The sequence below is a fragment of the Microcaecilia unicolor genome, unplaced genomic scaffold (genome assembly GCF_901765095.1).
Source record: "Microcaecilia unicolor unplaced genomic scaffold, aMicUni1.1, whole genome shotgun sequence".
In the NCBI taxonomy this organism is placed as follows: Eukaryota; Metazoa; Chordata; class Amphibia; order Gymnophiona; family Siphonopidae; genus Microcaecilia; species Microcaecilia unicolor.
In genome coordinates this window covers 114,473-127,407 of record NW_021963154.1, presented here as the reverse complement: position 1 = coordinate 127,407, position 12,935 = coordinate 114,473, and the positions used below count along the sequence as shown (strand labels likewise).

At 44.0% G+C, this 12,935-nt stretch overlaps 1 non-coding gene across 1 annotated transcript; it reads right to left on the bottom strand.

Moving 5' to 3' along the window:
• Positions 1–725: 725 nt before the first annotated feature.
• TRNAV-AAC lies at positions 726–798 on the bottom strand. Its single transcript has one exon. It is a non-coding gene; the product is annotated as a tRNA-Val (tRNA).
• Between the last annotated feature and the right edge of the window lie 12,137 nt (positions 799–12,935).

Here is a 12,935-nt window from a genome sequence, read left to right as displayed (position 1 = left end):
CCTAGAAAAAACGGCTTGAATTTTAAAGAGTTTAGCTTACAGGAAATCCACATAATTACAGACTTACCCATATTTAAAACTAATCCATTATTATGCAACTTGTTTCCTAAAGCTTCCAATCTTTGATTACATTTTACAATGGTATCATGCAGATCATCTTTCATAAAGATGATCAGCTGGATGTCATCAGCAAAAAAAAAAATGAAAATGCAAATCCAAACTCTCCAATAACCTAGCTAAATGAACTAAGTGTAGATTGGTGTAGGCAAAAACAGAAACAGAATTCAGTTCGGGAAAAACAGACAATCCTTACCTGCGCAAATGGTGAAGGGTAAATCAGAGATTAACTATGGAACTGTAGAAGGAAGACAAGATAGGTGATAAAGACCCTAAAATCTATTATATTCTGTTTCTTTACAGACCAGTCGGTCTGCTATATTAGCAGAGTACACAGCAGTCTGATTAAAAAAATATATATACATATTTTTTTTCCGAGGTCAAAAAGCCACTTAGAATCTTCGCCCAACAGAGACAAGACTCATAGGAGGCGCTTCTATGACCACACCATATAAACTGACAAAGGGGGAAAAGACATTATCTAAAATGTGCACTGTGAATAAGTATACATTGTTTACGGATTTAAGTAATGAATGTAGTCCAAGTAAATCGAAACACTTGGAGCAATTTTAAAGCAAGCTTTAAAAAAAAAAAAAAAAAATTAAAAGTGTTTCCGCCCAGTTTCGAACTGGGGACCTTTCGCGTGTTAGGCGAACGTGATAACCACTACACTACGGAAACCGCTATACCAAACACTGCTGAAAATCCTGTTCATAACCTTACATGTATAGAAGTAACGTACCTACTTTTAAAGTAACAGGTTTTATTTATAATTATTTTTATATTCGGAGTCACCAAAACACAGCAATTACTGCTCCGTTATTGAAGGATCTGCCAGCCATGGTTCCTTATCGCAGCACCGTGCATTCTGCTGGTAACTCTCAGTCTGAGGAATGGCTGGCATTTTCACCCTGATAAAACACTAGTGCATCTGCTCTGCCTTCCCTAACCCGAAGTGCATTGCCTGGCTGCCTATGACCGGCTGCAAGAGTGAAATGTCTAGCTGATAAACAGGGGTATCAGCACAGCCAGTGCACAAATCGCAGTTGCTGTACAGTGCAACCCGCTCCCCAGCACAATGCAAGGTGGTCTCGTTCTTGAAATGAAAGGGTAAAACTTGGATCCTGCGCGGATCCAAAATGTTGGATCAGCCAACTAGTTTGTTGTGCCCAGTCCTAGGTTTGGCTGAACGAGTTTAAAACCAAATTACGCAGATGCCATCTGTTCTCCACTAGGTGGCTTTAAAATCGTACCTGCTTAGCACTCACTTTAATCATGTTGGTAATGGGAGCTCAGGTGCAGACTAAATCAGACTGTATTAGTCTGCCCTGCAGCCATAAGTGCATAAGTATTGCCATACTGGGAAAGACCAAAGGTCCATCAAGCCCAGCAGCATCCTGTTTCCAACAGTGGCCAATCCAGGTCACAAATACCTTGGCAAGATCCCAAAAAGTACAAAACATTCTAGTGGATTTTTCCCAAGTCCATTTAATAATGGTCTATGGACTTTTTTCTTTAGGAAGCTGTCCAAACCTTTTTAAAAATCCGCTAAGCTAACCGCCTTTACCACATTCTCTGGCAACAAATTCCAGAGTTTAATTACATGTTGAGTGAAGAAAAATGTTCTCAGATTCGTTTTAAATTTACTACCTTGTAGCTTCATTGCATGCCCCCTAGTCCTAGTATTTTTGGAAAGTGTAAACAGACACTTCACATCTACCCATTCAACTCCACTCATTATTTTATAGACCTCTATCATATCTCCCCTCAGCTGCCTTTTCTCCAAACTGAAGAGCCCTAGCCGCTTTAGCCTTTCCTCATAGGGAAGTTGTCCCATCCCCTTTGTCATTTTCGTCGCCCTTCTCTGCACCTTTTCTAATTCCACTATATCTTTTTTGAGATACGGCGACCAGAATTGAACACAATATTCAAGGTGCAGTCACACCATGGTGCGATACAAAGGCATTATAACGTCCTCATTTTTGTTTTCCATTCCTTTCCTAATAATACCTAGCATTCTATTTGCTTTCTTAGCCGCTGCAGCACACTAAAGCAGAAGGTTTCAACATATCATCGACGACACTTAGATTCCTTTCTTGGTCTGTGACTCCTAACATGGAACCTTGCATGATGTAGCTATAATTCAAATTCCTCTTTCCCACATGCATCACTTTGCACTTGCTCACATTAAACGTCATCTGCCATTTAGACACCTATAGTCTCCTGGTCTCGTAAGGTCCTCTTGTAATTTTTCACAATCCTCCCACGATTTAATGACTTTGAATAACTTTGTGTCATCAACAAATTTAATTACTTCACTAGCTACTTCCATCTCTAGGACATTTATAAATATGTTAAAAAGCAGCAGTCCCAGCACAGACCCCTGGGGAACCCCACTAACTACCCTTCTCCATTGAGAATACTGACCATTTAACCCTACTTTCTGTTTTCTATCTTTTAACCAGTTTTTAATCCACAATAGAACATTACCTCCTATCCCATGACTCTCCAATTTCCTCTGGAGTCTTTCATGAGGTACTTTGTCAAACACCTTCTGAAAATCCAGATACACAATATCAACCGGCTCCCCTTTATCCACATGTTTGTTCACCCCTTCAAAGAAATGTAGTAGATTGGTGAGGCAAGATTTCCCTTCACTAAATCCATGTTGACTTTAACTGTCTCATTAATCCATACGTTTGAATATGCTCTGTAATTTTGTTCTTAATAATAGTCTCTACCATTTTGTCCGGCACTGACGTCAGACTCACCGGTCTATAATTTCCAGGATCTCCTCTGGAACCTTTTTTAAAAATCGGCGTTACATTGGCCACCCACCAATCTTCCGGTACCACACTCGATTTTAAGGATAAATTACATATTGCTAACAATAACTCCGCAAGTTAATTTTTCAGTTCTATCAGTACTCTGGGATGAATACCAAGATAGTAGCAGCTCAGAGTAAGGTTATCCAAATTCGCTAACCAATAAACCCTACGTAGGGGAAAATCTCTGGCACGAGAGTGTTGTATGGAATCTTGACGCCATCTCTAGTGGCCGTCGTTTTGATACAAATTAAAATGTCCTGTGAGTCGGACGCTAATTGGCTACCAGAACAAGGCTGAAGAACTGCAAGGAAGTGAAGGAGAGGAATGAGCGCCTACTTGATATCCTTTTTCCATGCACAAAAAATGTAAGACAACGACACTTTTTCAAACATGTGAAGGCTTTAAAAAAACAAAAACAAAACAACCTTGAGGTTCTTCACAGAGTGTACAGTAAAACTCTTTCCAGTGCAAGGGTATTAGTCATCATAGGTCTGAGTTCCAGTACAAAAAACGGTCCCCACTTAATCCCCAAGGCCCCATGTCCCTAGCACCCACCCACCTCCTTTCTCAGCATTTACCTACCTGCTTCTCCCTCTCCTAGGCCCTGATGCTCAGAACCCCAGCGTGGTGAATGAACTCCCTAATAATCAACACGAATAACTTGCAAAAATAGCCACATTATTAGCGTTGATCATTAGGGAGTCCTTCAGGAGGATTGTGCCTGGGAACAAACTCACAAGCCCATGCACAATGCTCTCGCAAAAGAGGTTTGACAGGTCTGGGCTTTTCTCTGGCAGGAAAAAAGCCCAGACCTGTCAAACATACTAAAGCCCTGCTCGCCTGTGGACCTCAGGTCCCCCACCCTCCAAACATGTAAGGGCCTGGAAGTCTCTTGGATCTCCAACCCCCCCATCAAGCACAAGGGCCTGGAGGTCCGGTGGACCCCCTAGACCCCCAACTCCTCCAAAACACAAAGGCCTGGAGGTCTGGTGGACCCCCAGACCCCTCACCTCCAAACACATAAACCCTCACCCCACCAAAAATGCATAGAACCCTGGTGGCGCAGTGGGACCCTTGCCAGGCCTGACCTACCCCCCCCCAAAGGATATCCCTGGTGTTCTAGCAGTGGTTCCTCGCAATACTCCCTTATATCTTAAGGGGGAGAGGATGGCACTCCCTCCCTCCCCTCCCCCTGCAGGTGCTGCCTCAAAATGGCAGCACCCTGCTCTGTCTGGTGCATCCTGGGATCCACTGGGTGGGGTGAGGCTATCCCTGGTGGTCTGGCAGTGGTCCCCCCCCCCCAAACCCCCTTTATTTATTAAGATTTTGCTCACACCTTTTTCAGTAGTAGCTCAAGGTGAGTTACATTCAGGTACATTGGATATTTCTCTGTCCCAGGAGGGCTCACAATCTAAGTTTGTACCTGAGGCAATGGAGGGTTAAGTGACTTGCCCAAGATCACAAGGAGCAGCAGTCCGGTTTGAACTGGCCACTTCTGGATTGTAAGACTGGTGCTCTAATCACTAGGCCACTCCTCCACTCCCTTGTACCTTACAGGGGAAGGCTAGCACTCTCACTTGGTTAAGCCCCACCCAGTGCATTCCAGGATGCAGTGGGCAGGGCAGGGCGCCTCCATTTTGAGGTGGTGCCTGCAGGAGGAAGAAGGGAGTGCTATTTCCTCTTCGTTAAGGTATGAGGGTTTTTTTAGGGGGGGGGGACCACTGCTACACCATCAGGACTAGCCTTCAGGGGGACAGGTCAGGCCTTGTAAGGGTCCCACTGGACCACAAGGGTTCTATGTATGTTTGGGGGGGGGGGGAACAGTCTGGGGGTCTCTTTTTAGCACCCCCATATGTCCAGACTGACTAATATGTCAGAGATGGTTTCTCTCAATATGTGGGTAGGTGTATTGGCATAGGCACATAAAAGAAAAAGAGGACATTTTCCTAAAAATTAAAAAAACCCGGAGGACATAGTTGAAGAAATCCAAAAGGTGAATGTGTCCTCTTAAAAAAAAAAGAGATTTATGATAAACCTAGGGGGGGGGGGTGCTGGCTGTCAAAGGCAGTTGATGCTTTGTGGAGGGGCTAGCTGGAAGGTGGCTGATACTGGTGGGTGCGGAGGGGTTGTTGGATGGCAGGGAGCTGATGAAGGCAGGCAGGGGGCTGGGAGGGAAGCTGGCTGGATAGGAACTGATGCAGGCAGGGTGGCTGGGGGAAGCTGACTAGAAGAAAGGAGATGCAAATGAGGGGAGGGGAGAAGCTGGCTGGATAACAGCTGATGCAGTGGGGCGAGAGGGGCGAGCTGGCTGGATAGGAGCTCATACAGGTGGGCATCTTGGGGGGGGTATGTACTACTACTTAACATTTCTATAGCGCTATTAGACGTACGAAGCGCTGTACACTTGAACATGAAGAGACAGTCCCTTCTCGACAGAGCTTACAAAAACAAAAGTTGGCTCAGGGTGTCACAACTCTTAAAGATGGCCTTGAAAAGGTTTATAAAGAAAAAGAAAACAAAAATGGAAAATAAAGTGACATCTCTGTATTGCACTAAATACATTTTTGACTAGATTCCAGAAGTCAAAGTCTCCTTCCTCAGGTTTGGGAGCACCTGGCCACACTGTGCAACCCAATCAGAACTGGGCTATGACATTATGAGACTTTACTTCGCTGTGTCATCACAGTGACAGTCCTAGGCTGGAGGTCATTGCACCAGAGCTGTCTCCAAAAACTTGCAAGTATAGACCCTAAATCTGGCCGCTAGGTGTCCCCATTGATCAATGGCTGGGGCTATATACATACCAAAGAAACAGATTGAACCCTTTATATGAGCAGGTAGAGAGTCTCACTTGTTTTCTTTACGCTATTTTAACTTTTTTTTTGTAATGCCATCAACAGTGTGCATTATTGATAAATATTGTGCACTATTCATCAATAGCACTACTGACAAAATGGGTTAAAACACATTTTTCCCTATCGTTTCACCTTTAAAAATATTGATAATTAATGTACTTAGTTGAGTCTTCAGTGTGGGATTCCTGAAAGTAGGGAATAGAGACAATGCTCTTCCCTAACTCACAGCCAAATGGAATAAGTTTCACTAGTGGTGTTCCTAGGTCGGCTGCCACCCGGGGCAGATCGCTGCTGCGCACCCCCCCCCCCCCCCGGGTGCAGCGGCGTCCATCCCCCCAGGGTGCAGCATGACACTCCCCCCCGGCACGATGACACCCCCCCCGGGTGCATTCTTAGCTGCAGAGAGCAGCCGCACAGCTGTCGGCTCCACTGGCTCTCTCTGCCCCGGAACAGGAAGTAACCTGTTCCAGGGCAGAGGGAGCAGGGAACCAGCAGAGCCGACAGGCGCACGGCTGCTCTCTGCACCCCTCCAGCAGCGTGCACCCAGGGCGGACCGCCCCGCCCTTGCTACGCCACTGAGTTTCACAACCTGTCTGGAACTTCACACTATCATCGGGCACAACTGTGTGTGAATGTAGTGCACCAAAATAACAGTGAACAGTGCTTCAATGAAAAAAAATAAATAATAATATAATATACTATAGTGTGTGCGTGTGTGTCATTCTCTGGCATCAACACTTAACTGAAGCAGTCAAAATCAAACAACAGTCGCCAATGAAAAAAATCCTCAGACAGTTCACCATTAAAGAATGTCCAAACAATGTTTTACAGAATACTAGCCTAAGTCCACATTTATGCATCTAATGTTAGTCAAAGACTTATGCTAGCTCAATGGCTGGCATAAATTCTGTAGGCAGTTGGGTGCGTAATTCTAGCATTCTATAACCCATGTGCATAACTGCCTGACACACCCCTGGCCCGCCTATGCCCCTCTTGAGTCCACATCCCCTTGAAGTTGCGTACTCTGGAATTAGAGTGCATAATTTATAGAATATTAACTAAGGGCAATTACACACTTAACTGCTAACTGGTGCTCATTAACACCAATTATTGACTCATTATTAAATAAAGTTATGCACACAATTGACCTTATTCTATAACCTGCATGCGTACATTTGGGCACTAGTTGCAAATTTGGGCGTGTGACTTTCTAGAATTAGGGGGCCAAGTGCCTTCCTTCTTGAACCAAGCTAACACAAGCACATTGTTAAGTCACTGTTGGGTGATGGCGTAGACTCCCTCCCTTCAGGGGTCACAAAAGTAGCTTTCACAGCAATCCCCAGACTAGTCTTACCTGGGCTCAGGAATCCAACTCTTGTCTCTTGCACAGTAGTGGTGCTGCCACCGCACCCCCAGAGGTCCTGAACAGTTCCAGTGTAACACAGAGTTGTTGTGCTTTAATCCCGGTATTTAATCTCAATGCAGTCTGATTGATGGGCTACTCGTACAGTTCATTTTCAACCTGTTAATAAGCTAACACTATTGACATCTATAGGGTCAGTAGTAATTATCATCGTCATTAATATACATTAGGAACTAATATATGCATGTGCCTTCCAGGTTGGTTTTGTAACTAGTGAAACAGATAATGCATTTAAGAATTCAGTTTACGCCACTTTCTGGCATTGTGGAACGGAATTATCTGATTGGCTGTTGACTGTTCCTACATTAATTATCATTAGAACACAGAGACTGCTGATAGCAAGATAGCACAAGATTCATTACCGTAATTTTTAAAAAATATTTTCCAAGGCAGTAAATAACAAACAAAGTGCATAAGCATTGCCACACTGGGACAGATCAAAGGTCCATCAAGACCAGCATCCTGTTTCCAACAGTGGCCAATCCAGGTCACAAATACCTGGCAAGATCCCAAAAAAGCTCAATACATTTTATGCTGCTTATCCCAGAAATAAGCAGTGGATTTTCTCCAAGTCAATTTGATAATGGTCTATGGACTTTTTCTTTAGGAAGCCGTCCAGTCCCTTTTTAAACCCTGCTAAGCTAACTGCCTTTACCACATTCTCTGGCAATGAATTCCAGAGTTTAATTATAGCACTCAGTCATGATTTGTTTATTAGGAGCTCATTTACTAATGGCCACACTAATGGGTTAGTGCATGCTATGTACTACAGGACACATAGGGGTAACTGTACACTACGAATGTAAGAATATAAGTGTTGCCATACTGGGACAGACCGAAGGTTCATCAAGCCCAGACCCCTGTTTCAAACAGTGGCAAATCCAGGTTACAAATACTTGACAAGATCCCAAAACAGTACAATACATTTTACGCTGCTTATCCTAGAAATAAGCAGTGGATTTTCCCCAAGTCCACCTTAATAATGACTTATGGACTTTTCTTTTAGGAAGTTATCCAAACCTTTTTTAAACTCCGCTAAGCTAACTGCCACATTCTCTGGCTTCGAATTCCAGAGTTTAATTACATGTTGAGTGAAGAAATATTTTGTCCGTTCTGTTTAAAATTTACTACTTTGTAGCTTCATTGCTTGCCCCCTAGTCCAAGTATTTTTGGAAAGAGTAAACAAGCGATTCACGTCTATCCTTTCAGTGTACCTTTCTGTATATCATGCGAAAATGTCTGTGCATCACAAGGAATGCTCATTTAATACTAATGAGCTCATTGTAATACATTTGCATAAGATTATCAATAGCTGCTACAATGAACAGTAAAAGTGATGCAGAACCCCTTTGTGCATTAGATACTAAACCACTTGCATGCTAGATCAGCTACAACCAGTTTAAATCAAACATTGCAAGCATGGTAAGCTTTGAGCATCGGGGCTCCAGTCACCTTTAAGAACCCTGTTGTTTTCAGCAAGGAGAAATTTCTGCAATGCTACCTGGGACTTAAAAGAGCTATTGACTAACCGATAGGTATAGTGATTGATTCTGGTATCAAACATTTGCAGTAATGCAACCATTGCTCCAGATCCTATATAATAATTCTCACCACCAACGTTCTAATGTGGGACTGCCTGTGTCCGTGGCTCCTGGAGTTGCTGAGCTAGGCTCCGTAGCCAGGACGACGTCACTAACAGCTGATTCCCAGGCAGGGGGAGGAGTAGCGAAACACGCGGAGCATGTTTACCTACTCCTCCCCCTGCCTGGGAATCAGCTGTCAATGCACCGCTCCCTGCCACTTTGGAGCAAGTGGCAGGGAGCAGCGCATCAAAAAACTACAAGCGCGGCACCACAGAAACACCCCCTCCCTCGGCGCATCACCCAATCCTCCTCCCCCCCGCATATCAAACACCCCCTCCCCCCAAGCATATCAAACACTCCCTCCCCTCACCCGAAGCACATCAACACCCCCGCCCGGCGCATCAAACCCCATCGCCACCCACAGATGCCAGTAGTAACGCTGTCCAGCCACTGCTGCTCCTCCTGTTGAGCAGCAGCGGCCGCTACAAAAAGAAAAGACGCGATAAATGTTTTTAAACCCAGCCCAAATCATTTGCAAATGCCCAAGTCTTACAACACAGTCTCTGCAGCCGCTCCTCCTCTCGCCTCCACGTCACTGCCCCTGGAGTAAGACCCCGGAGGAGCGCAATGACGTGACAGGTGAGAGGAGGAGCGGATGCAGAGACTGCGTTGTAAGACTCGGGCATTTACGAATGATTTGGGCTGGGTTTAAAATCATTTATCGCTTCTTTTCATTTTGTAGCGGCCACTGCTGTTCAACAGGAGAAGCAGCAGTGGCCAGACAGCGTTACTACTGGCATCTGTGGGTGGCGATGGGGTTTGATGCGCCGGGGGGAGGGGGGGTTGATGTGCCAGGGGGGGGGATTGGGTGATGCGCCGGGGAGGGGAGCGGGGAGGGTCGCTGGACATGGGTAGCTGCAGGGGGGTAAAGGGAGAGGAGGGTCGCTGGACATGGATGGCTGGAGGCGGGGCAGGGAAGAGGGAGGTGGGGAAGGGGTCCTGAGACCAGAGAGGTGGGGGTGGGGAGGGGGGGCGCTGCGAGAGGGGGGGGGGTGGGGGCTCACACTCACTCACTGTCTCTCACATACACTCTCTCTGACACACTCCCTATCACACTCTATCTCTCTGTCACACACTCAGACACTCTGTCCCTCATACACTCACTCTCACACAAACACACACACACACACACACACACACACACGCTGTCTCTGTCTCTCTCTCTCTCTCTCATTCTCTCTCTGACACACACACTCCATCTCTCACACACACTCTCTCTCAAACATACACACTCTGAGGAAAACCTTGCTAGCGCCCATTTATTTGTGTCAGAAACGGGCCTTTTTTACTAATTTATCCATAAAAACATCCCATTGTTATGGAAATAATTTATAGGGGATGCGCTATGATGTTTGCATGCACCTAGTGGAATGAACATGGAACTGTAAAGCCCAAGGACACTGGGACAATCGTGTAATGTTTATTTATCACATAGGTAAAGGATACAGTGTAGTCATGCTTATCTTACAATGTTCATATTTATTTGTTCCCAACAAATATGCTGAGTGGACTCCAAGAGTGAGCTGATCTTTGCACCTCTGCTCAGCTGGGGTCTTTCCTGATCATGTGCCTTTCTGGTCTCTCTGCTAATAATTTCTATAACAATTTTACATAGTGAACAATACCTGCACTGATACAAATATTTGGCATACGACCCCTGTTTTCTCTGTGGAATATTTTATACTGTGCTTTGGATCCATAGTAGTGTTATGGTATAAGCCAATCATCAGAATTAAATGTGTAGCATGATGTTGTGTTGGATCAGATACATATATATATATATATTTGTGCAGCTTTTAAAAATACACTGCAGCAGAACTGGCTTTCATTACAAAAGCCCTCTTCCCTCTCCCTTTGGGGAATCTCACTCCTTAAATAAAAGACTTAAGACTGCTTTAAAGTTTTAAATTGACTCTATTCCTCTGATCAACACAACAAAGATTGGACCTAACCAGTAGAGGCAAGGAGACAAGCAGGTGAGAAAGGTGTGAATACCCCATTGAAGACAAAGACTTCAGAGGGGAAACCATAAACAGGACATTTGCTTGTCAAAGGTATACCTGCCCCTCCCATCAGCTTTCAGACATGTGCAGAAAGGAAGGACTTGTAATGTGTATCTGCTCCAGAGACTGAGCAGGAAGCCCTGTACATCAAAAGACCATTTGCCAGCAAAATCCAGACAGCAAGTCTCGTGATGTCATAAGACATGAGACCAAGACTCAGGTGTCGTGTGCTGACATGAGACCAAGATACCACAATGCTTTGCAAATGCCCAAGGGTCGTGTGGAAACCAGGACAAAGATCCACATGGCATATCCTCCTGCAGCTTGCAAGATATAAAAGCAAAAGCTGTTTCCCCAAGATTCAGATTCTCTTCAACTGCAAGCAACTCAGATGATCTACTGACTGCAGAAGCCCTCCTGTCCTCCAAACATGTGCTTACCTAATGCTGTTCATACTGTGTAACAAGGACTTGTAAGTAACATAACTTTTGATCTAGACCTGCTACCTTGCCTTACTTAAGCACAGATTATCTGTAAAAGATCTCTTAAAACCTACCTCTCGTGTGCAATTGTATATTAAATCAACCTTTTTGAAGCTAAAAATACGGTCTCTTTGTGTTCTGAGTATATGGTATCTTTTATATATACTTAATTTATTTAATTTATTGCAATTATCACCTTTGGTGATTGGTGGAGAAATTAATATCCTAAAACTTATAAATACAGCACCTGCTCTTAAATTATAAACAGTAGCGATTGCTCTAGAGCTCTTTCCCCCAAGATAAATCATTTCTTGTAACAGTAGATGCAACTGTAGGTCAGGAAAAACTCATCAAGGAAGTCAAGAACACAAGATAACTGTCACACTGCTCTAGGGGTCACAAACTATATATTCAACAGGGAGTGATCTCCACAATTAGATTGTAAGCTCTTTGAGCAGGGACTGTCCTTCTATGTTAAATTGTACAGCGCTGCGCAACCCTTGTAGCGCTTTAGAAATGTCAAATAGTAGTAGTAGATTCTAAAAGTAGAATATTGGCATGTCGGACTATGACACTTATTATTTACACCGCTCTGGTGTTTCAGAGGAAAAGGCCTCAAGAAGTCCCCCAGCTCCACTAATATTGGACAATAAGTATGTTTCCAATGAAATTGATGGACTATGCACCGTTGTGGTCTTGAAGAAACCAACCAGATGATCAATGTGGAATAATGATTTAGATAAATAATAACTGGGGATAATCGGGTTAATACCACGTTTTCTTTGTTTGCTGTTGCTTAAATTGATCTCCTTGTCTTGTTTCACTCTCCCTATTTATTTTGTGGTCTAAGAAAGAGAAAGATTGTATAAAATCCATTTATCTTGTTGAGATTGTTTTTTTCTTCTAATATTGTTTTAATGTACAATCATCTCTGTTTTACTGTTTTGCAAGTGATCCTTGTAAAATGAAAAAATTATAAATAAATGATTAAAAAAAAAAAAAAAAAAAGAAGTCCCCCAGCTCAAATTTTTAGCTTCAAGGGCAGGACTGCTTCATCATCGGCCAAAAACCTCGGTCTTATTATTTTTTTTAGCTTTTGTTTTTTTGTCTTTTATGCTTAATACATTTGCTTAATAGCAACTTTCACAGCATAGATTAGCTTGAAGTAACTTAGCTTGTCTGTTGCTTCTTCTCCTTTGGATACTTCCTGCACCTCCGAACCCGAGCACGACCTACGATGGCCAGCGTTTCGATAACCTGCCTCAGGGTCTAGTGGTCTGCGTTATGTTTCCATACCTCTTGTGGCATCACCCAAAAATCTAAGGATTGTGCAGTCACTGCAGTTCAGGAAGGGGAGAGACACCCTAAAAATTGTGACGGGTTCTCTGTTTGTGTCCGTCTCTTGTAGAACTCACACAGAGTTGGCGAGTATTGCACTCGAAGGCGAAGCTGTCCAGGGAGTCTTGCTGAAAGTGTACAGACTGGTTGTCGGTCTGCAGTCACTTCAGCAAAACGCATGTGATTCATTGCCTTGTAATGAGTTTGACGTGAACAGCACTAAAATGGCACTATAAATGCAATACC